Source organism: Rhodamnia argentea, chromosome 3, assembly GCF_020921035.1.
Source record: "Rhodamnia argentea isolate NSW1041297 chromosome 3, ASM2092103v1, whole genome shotgun sequence".
Classification (NCBI taxonomy): Eukaryota; Viridiplantae; Streptophyta; class Magnoliopsida; order Myrtales; family Myrtaceae; genus Rhodamnia; species Rhodamnia argentea.
Genome location: NC_063152.1, coordinates 13,301,141 through 13,309,867, shown reverse-complemented (window position 1 = coordinate 13,309,867; position 8,727 = coordinate 13,301,141).

The window sequence follows — 8,727 nt, the reverse complement described above, 5'->3', positions numbered from 1 at the left end:
TGAACCAAACCCACCCTAAATGCCTAAGGTTCCATGCCTAGGACGTAAAATACCTAAGATTACTCATCTAGCACTTTTGAATGCGTCAGGTTCCAAACCTATGACTCAAAATTCCTCACATTACTCACCTGAGACTTTTGAATGCCTAAAGTTCCACACCTAGGACTTAACACGCCTACGGTTATTCACCTAGGACCTTACTTGCCTAAGTTTTTATGAATAGAACTTGATATGCCTAAGTTTCCACACGAAAGACTTAAAATGCTTGAGATTTCTCATCTAAGACTTTGTAATGCCTAAGGTTCCACACCTATAATGCCTAAGATTACTCTAGGACTTTGGAACAAAAGCAAACAACATACAATCTCTTGTGAGTGGAAAAGAGTGAAGAGTGTACAAGCTCTTTTCACCCAAAAAGGGGCTAAGGGTTTAGAAACCCTAAGAGCGAGATAGAGTGAAAATTCTACAAACTCCCATTACTCGAAAGATGACTTCCCGTCTTGCTTCACCGTTCAGAAACGAAAGATGACTTCCATCTCCAAGTTGAACTAGGATGTCACTCGCCTCTTTTGGGTGTAAAGCAATGTCAAACCAAAATACCAATCAAGCATTAGCTCTCCCTGAAAAAAGATGACCCACTTTATTTATTTCAAATAGCTCGGGAACAATTTAAGGAATAGAGATATTCCACCCTGGATTCCTTTAAAAAGTTCTAGTTGCGGCTAATATGGATTGAAGCTTGTGGGCTATGCGCAAGTCTGGGCCGGCCTCTCTAGGCTTGACCGACTGGGTCATGCGAATAAAGGGGTCGAACTAGGATAAATAGGGCCAAATCCAAAAATATTCTTTCTCCTTTCTTTTCTTTTTCTCTTTTTTCTTCTTACTCTTTTGCCTTTTTTTTTTCATTTATTTACTTAACAAAAATGCTCGTACGAATTTGTCGGCCTAGAATTAGGGCGTCAGCATATGGCCATATCAATTCGCTCAAGTGTTGGAAATAATTTGTTGGCCTACGCGGTCAAGGGCATGATCAAGGCTAGTGATTGATATTGATCTAGAGAAATAGGAATCGGGAACAATCATGGGGTTAGAATTGGAAATAATTAGAGATAATTGGTCAGATTTTGAACAAGTTATCAAAAAATTATCCAAAAAGTCATAAATTTATCGCGCTTTTACCAATTCGGACCTAAACCTTTTCAGCTTTGGCCAATTAAATCTATTCGGCCAATTTTTGGCTAGAAATCATCGACGTTGATGCCGGACATCCTACGTGGTATGGTAGATGCTGACGTGGATAATTTTTATAATATTTTCATGTTCTTTCGAATTTTTTTTTTTTCATCTCTTTTCTTTTCTCAGCAACCGGTGAGGGTTGCTTGGCCCTCGCCGGTTCTCACCCATATCTAGGCAAGACCATCATGGCCACGGGGCGAGGCTAGCCTCCTCCAGGTCTAAGCAAGGCCGCCTCAACTATAGTTGGAGAGGAGTCGCAATCCTCACCAATCCTGCGAAAATAAAAGAAAAAAATGAAAAAAGAAAGAAAAGAAAGAGAATTCGAATGAATATTAAAATATTATTATAGCTATCGCTAAGTCATTATCGGTCGTGCCACGTAGAACCGATGGCATTCACGTCGGCGATTTCTAGCCAAAGTTGGCAGAATGAACTCAATTGGCCAAATGTGAAAAGATTTATGACTAAATTAGCAAAGTGTAATAGATTTAGTACTTTTTGGACAATTTTTCAGTTACCGAGCGTGATCAAGATTGGGGTTAGATTGCATTTTCTTTATGTTTTTCATTATGTATTTTTAGTTTGGGTAAGTTACACAGAAAACCCCAAATTGGTACAAGCGTGACAAATTTACCTCAAATTATTTTTTTAACCACAAAAAATTTTAAACTGGCACACTTGTGATAATTTTACCCCAAACTGGTATATATATGATAAATTTACCTTTCATTAAATTTCGTTAAATATAATCGTTAAAATGCTAAATTGTATAACACGTGACAATTGATAGGCACACCAACTTGGGGTTTTTACTCTCTGTGTTTCTCACATGTATATCGATTTAGAATTTTTCGTGGTATTAATCCAATTTAACGAAAGGCAAACTTTTCACAGATATAACAATTTGAGATTTTTTGTGGTCAAAAAAATTAATTTATGGTAAATCTATCATAGGTGTACCAGTTTAGGATTTTCGATAGTCAAAAAAACAGTTTGGGGTAAATTTGTTACAACAGTATCGGTTTGGGATTTTTGGTGGTCAAAAAAATAGTTTGGGATAAATTTATCCCAGGTGTATCAATTTAGAGTTTTTCATGGTTTTTTTTTTTGGGTCGAAAAGGTTTGCTTGTTATTAACCCTTTTAGTTTCCATTAACGTTTGTCATACGAAGTTTGTAGTTCATAGGTTCAATTTCCAGCTCATTTTCCATGTTTAGTTCCTTGCATACAACTTTAAAAATAATTAGATTTTTGTAGAACTAGTCCTTACAATTCCATTTGCGCTTTTGGTTTCTCGTCATTTCCATTTCCAGCAGTTCAATTTCAATTTTCTACTTCATTTCACCTAAATCTAAAATTCAATCAAATTGTGGTTGGATTTGAACCAAGCGCGAACTTGTTCATATTTTGATCATCTACTTTTTTTTTACCAAAAAAAAAAAGGAATTAGATCGCTCACACACAGCAAGAACGAAAAATTTGTTTTTTTTTCTTGGATTTTGAAAATCCATGAAAATATGTTAACTATATTTTCATGGTCCTTAATTATGTATTGCTCAAGAATTTCGTATTTTGATTAAGCAATTTATGGGTAAAGCATATGGTATCACTTTGGTAGGACAAAAAGAGAAGGGAAGTGGAGTGAAATGAAACCATAGGGGAGAGTTTTACTTTGTTTGATAAAAGAAAAAGTATGCGAGTGAAAGAAAGTAAATTTGAATGAGATGGAAGTACTTTCCATGATTTTTCCATGAATTCACGCTATTATTTTCCTTCCAAAATCGATAGGAAATAGGGGAAATGGATTTTTCACAACCTTTTGTTCTGAATAAATATTCATCACTTTTTCTCAAATCTAAACATGACAAGGATACTTAAATAAATTTTTCTAATTTCATTTCCTTCTCAATCATTTTCATTTAATTAACACTCACGCAATATATGGTAATTATAGTCTCTATTCCATTATTTTCCTTCCATTCACTTTATTTTCTTTTCCCTCTATTTTCCTTTCAATTCAAGCGGCATATAACACCAAAAGTGCTATTTTTCATTCCACGCTCAACCTGATGCCATAAAATTTCAGTCGATCACCTTGAATGCGTAATTTTAAAAATGCTCACTACAAGTGTCGTCATTGTTAACGCCGTGTCGGATTTTCAATAAGAGGAACCGCTACTTCACTCGAGTGAACATTTTCTCAAAAAATTGATACTCAAATAATCGATTGAAAACCAATGGCATCAAAGTAAGCGCCGTATGAAAGTTATGACACTTGCGGTGTCCTTTGAAACTAAACAACATAGAGCTTTGGGCAAATAGATTGTGTCCAATTTTGGGCCTGTTTAATTCTGCTTTGGGGGAATGTCTTTGGAAAAATGCAAATATCTTTGAGCCAAAGAGGTTTTTCAAAATGCAAATAGTATTTAGTAAAATATATTTGAGAAACACATTGGAATCAACTTTGACATGAATCAATTTGGCAATAACTACACTTTATAAAGGACTTTTGCTAATATTCTTTTAGGAAAAAATCTCAAACTATTTGCCGACGGCCGGATCTAGCCGGCCAGCTAGGGTTGTGATGGCTCATCGGTGGGTCGCCGGTAGCTCGGGCCTTTACCGACAAATTAGAAAGTTGAGCAAGGTCAAAGTTGGAAGGAAAAAAAGTCTATTTGCATTTCGAGAATGCTACTTTACAAAGTACCTCTGAAGCTACTTTGAGCTAAAGGCTAAAAACTTTGAAAATATAATTGCATTTCCCCAAAGTCCTCCAAAAAAGAGCCAAACGTTGTTTGTATTTGGTTAGAGATGGTAAAATGGATCAAGAACCCATATATTAGCCCACACCGAAGAGTTGGTCATAAATGAGTTGCTTAACAAACTTAAGTGGGTCATAAATTGATCATAAAATAACTTAGTGAGTCTTAAAGAGGTTTTAAATGGGTCCTAAATGGATTACCTACTATGAGTCATAAAAAGGTTTTCTGATTTTTATTTTATTTTTTTCTTTTCCCTTTTTATTTTTTCTTTCTTTTTTTCTTTTACTTTCTTTTTTCGACGGTCTAGCAAGCGTTAGCGAACTCTCGCCGACACTATATGAGGGCCGCAACTAGAGTATACCATTTGGGCCCGTGGGCCCGGAACCAGCCCGTTGACCTGGCCCACGGTTCCATAACCGTGGGAACCGGCCCGGAACAGCCGGTTCCGAACCGTATAAACAAAAAACAAAAAAAGGGCCGTGGGGCAGAGAGCCCAACGGCTCTCTCCCCGGCCGGGCTCGCACCCCCCCAAACGGCTTTGGGCCGTTGTTGGCAATGGCTCTTTGGCCGTTGGGAAAAAAAAATTAAAAATTAAAAATAATTCTTGCATATAAATACATATGCTCCCCTTTTCATTTTTGTCACAAATTCTCTGAACAATCTCTCAAATCCTCTCAAATCGCTCAAATTCTCCCAATTCTCTCAATCCCGACTCAATTCTCTCAATCGGATTTCCGATCAATTCTCTCAAAAATGGCAAGTGGAAGGAGAAATGCTGACAAGGGCAAGATGACTATGGGAGATTCCGAGCATCCCATTCCCGAATATGATCCTCGTGAGTATGCATGTTGGGAAGACGACGACGATAATATCAACTATGTCCCAATTCCGAACGTCGAGCACATCCCAACACAAGAAAGTCTTCATCCTCCCACCGGTGTCGAAGAAACGTCAACGGCAAATGAGCCGGAACGAAAGGGCCGAGATAACACATCCGACTTGTGGTTACACTTCGACAAGGTACGTGATGAAGGCGAAGGTAAGTATAATATAAAATGTAAATATTGTTCGCAAACATATAAATTTACGAAAGGAGACGGCTACGGAACATTCCGTCGGCATTTGACGAAAAAACATCCAACGCAAGCGAGGATCGACAATACGCAACAACAAATTTCCAGGTACGCCACTTCTAATCCTCATCCTATATTTCGTTACACCGATGCACTTTATAAACAAACATTAGCTGAATATGTTGCCCTTGATCATGCTCCGTTTAATACTGGTGAAAATTTTAATATGAAATATTTGATAAATATTGTGTTGGTTCGCATAGCGCCAACTATTCCAAAAAAATACTCTTAAACGCGAACTTTTTCATCTTTATAAAAAAGGAAAAAAAATCTTTAGCAAAATTTTTTTGCGGAATTCAATGGACGTGTGCATATAGGTAACGATATTTGGAGTGATTCTTGGCAAATTCATTCTTATATGGGTGTCACGTGTCATTGGATAGGTGACGATTGGACGATGCAAAAAAGACTTATTGCATTCCGAGTTTTTGATGAAAGACATTCGGCTCATAATATTTATAGAATAATTAGGCAAGTTTTAGAAGAATATAATTTGATAAATAAAGTATTTTCAATTGGTTTTGATAATGCCACCGCAAATACCGCTTCTATTTCCGAATTAGAAAATATTTGCAAACCCACTTTTAGCGGACAATTTTTTCACATTAGATGTGCTTGTCATGTTTTAAATTTATGTGTACAAGATGATTTACGAACTCTTGACACTTCTCTCGCCCCAATAAAGGGTGCAATTAAATTTTTATGGAGTCGTCCCCATTTTATGAAATCATGGGAAAAATTTTGTAAACAAAATGGGAGAAGGGCAAGAAGATTTCCAAAAGATATTCCGACTCGTTGGAATTTTACGTACGAGTTGCTTCGGCAAACTTTTGATTATAAAGATTTATTATGTATGTTTATTTCACAAAATATTCCCAAAATTACTTTACTTCCTCAACATTGGGACGTTTGCAAAAAAAATTTAGATTTTTTGAAAATTTTTAATGATGCTACTAAGACTTTATCTGGTATTTATTATCCTATTACGCATTTATTTTTAATAGAGTGTGTTAATATTGGTAGTGTTTTTAGTGAATATGAAAATGATATCGAATTAGCTCGAACTATTTTAGTAATGCGAGAAAAATGGTTGCATTATTATTTGCAAATTCCTCTTGTCTATTTAGTTGGTATTTTTTTTTATCCACGAATTAAATTAGACGGTTTACTAAATTATTTGAACGTGTATTATCATGATTGTTTACATTTGGAAGATTCAATAGATATTTCAAATATACTAGGAGATGTTAAAGAATCTATAGTAGCATTATATGGAGAATTTTGTAGTAGATATGGTTTAAGTGATTACGGATCTTTACAATCTACCGCCTCACGTAGCGAAGGTGGTAATTCACTTAGTAGAGGGTATAATATGCTTAAGAGTAGGCAAAAAAAACAAAAATGGGCAACAGGTAGTATTTCCGAATTAGAAAAATATTTAACCACTCAATTTGAGTTTCGTGATGCAGAACATAGTACAGATTTCGAAATCTCGAAGTGGTGGAAGAGTCACCAAATCGATTATCCAGTTCTCGCCCTCATCGCTCGTCGGATATTAGCAACCCATTCTTCAACGGTTGCAGTTGAATAAGCATTTAGTGCTGGAGGATTAATTTTGGACTCTCGCCGTTCAAGATTAATCCCGGACTCTGTGGAAGCTCAAGCTTGTGTCGACGATTGGACGAGGGCGAAATATCGACACCAAGAGCTAGATCGTGAACACGAATTTTTTAGCGATGATATTGGAGATACCACCGCCACGGGTACCACAACGGGTAGCGACGATTGACGATGAGGTAAGTTGGGGTTATCAATGGTAAAAGAACTACATGAGCTTTGATTTTTCTATCCCCAAGAAGATATGTAGGCGCTTAATGATAATTCATTAAGTTCAAGCCCATTCCTCCTCTCTCTCTTTTTCCCCATATTTTATTACAATATACAATTTGATTGTATTTTATAATTTATAATTTATTATGTTTATTTTATTATTTATTATTTTAAAAATTAATATTAGAAAAGGAACCAGAATGAACCGCCGGTTCCGAACCGGAACCGGAATCGGCCCGGAACCGGCATTTTCAACGGCCTGTTCCGGTTCCACCTTTTCGTGGAACCGGAACCGCCGGTTCCCGAACCAGCCTTCTCTAGCCGCAACCCTCACTAACCACATGCTAGGGTCGTGAAACCCTCAATAGATTTGGGTGAGGGTCGAACTCTCGCACGTGGTGAGTGACGATTTAAAAAGATTTTGTTTTTCATTTCCTTGTTTCCCGTGTTTTTATTTTTCTTCCCCTCTCTCAATCTTTCTTTGATTTTTGTGTTTCCTGGAAAATTATTTCACTTTGATTTGTACAAATATTTGATTTTCTTGGATTCGCGACACACTAAGGTTTTGTCTTGCCGCAGTAACACGAGGACGACGTCTCTACCCCGCACGCTACGTTTGAAAATTCGAACTTCTCTCACGAATCGTTGACGTTTGCTTTCAACAAATAGGATTGAGTCATCGCTGCATTTTGCGACCGACACAAGACAAAATACAAAATATAAAACAAAAAAGCACACCATGATTTGACGCGACAATGTTTGCATAAAAAAAAATTGCCAATTTTTTACTATAGTCGACAAACTCAGTTGATCAGAGTAGGGTTTGGTCGCTTATGGTCGCAGGCGAGGGCCGGTCGAGTACCCTTGCTGAACTTTGATTAAAAAAAAAAAGAAAAAAAAAATATCCATAATATTTTAGCAATACAATATTGTTAATAATTTATCAATTTTGTTAATATCGATTAAATAAGAAAGCGTTTTACGATATGGATTGGATCAGGTATTGATCAAAAAGTTTGCATTGTAATAAATAGATCATAAATGAATTAATAGGTGACCATTTATGACCCAATTCAACTCATCCCGTTCAACGGGTCTACATTTGGCGCCGTTGCAATCCCTCACAAATAAAAAGCCGACGGATCTGAAATCCTCCATGTGTTCATCTTTGATTTTGACCCAAAGATTGATCAGATTCTAAAATCCTCCATGTGTTCATCTTTGACTTTGACCCAAAGATTGATCAGATTCTAAAATCCTCCATGTGTTCATCTTTGACTTTGACCCAAAGATTGATCAGATTCTCAAAGATTCCTTTTTCTCTCTCATTTGGTTTGCTTCCATTGACCCGACCGAATAGCTGGGCCGAAGTCCGAGTCAGAGAAAGAGACCTAACTAGTCATGGTCTCGGGCCGGAACCGTCGGTTCCGGTTCATGATCCAGTGATTCCGGTTCCAATTTAGGGGAAACCGAAACCGAGCCCTTAAGTGGCTGTTCCGATTCCAATTTTGAACCGGCGGTTTCGGGCCGGTTTTTTGCCCTGTTCCGGTTCAAAATCGAAAATGGAACCTCCGGTTTCGATTACAGTTTTTGAATTTAAAAATTAAATTGTAATGAATTTGTGATAAAATTATAATCAAATTATCAAATAATGAATTATGAAATAAAAGAAAACAATGAATTATGAAATTATGAATTATTAAATACAAATTGTAATCAAATTATAAATTGTAATCAAATTTGGGGGGAAAAAAAGGAGGGGAAAAA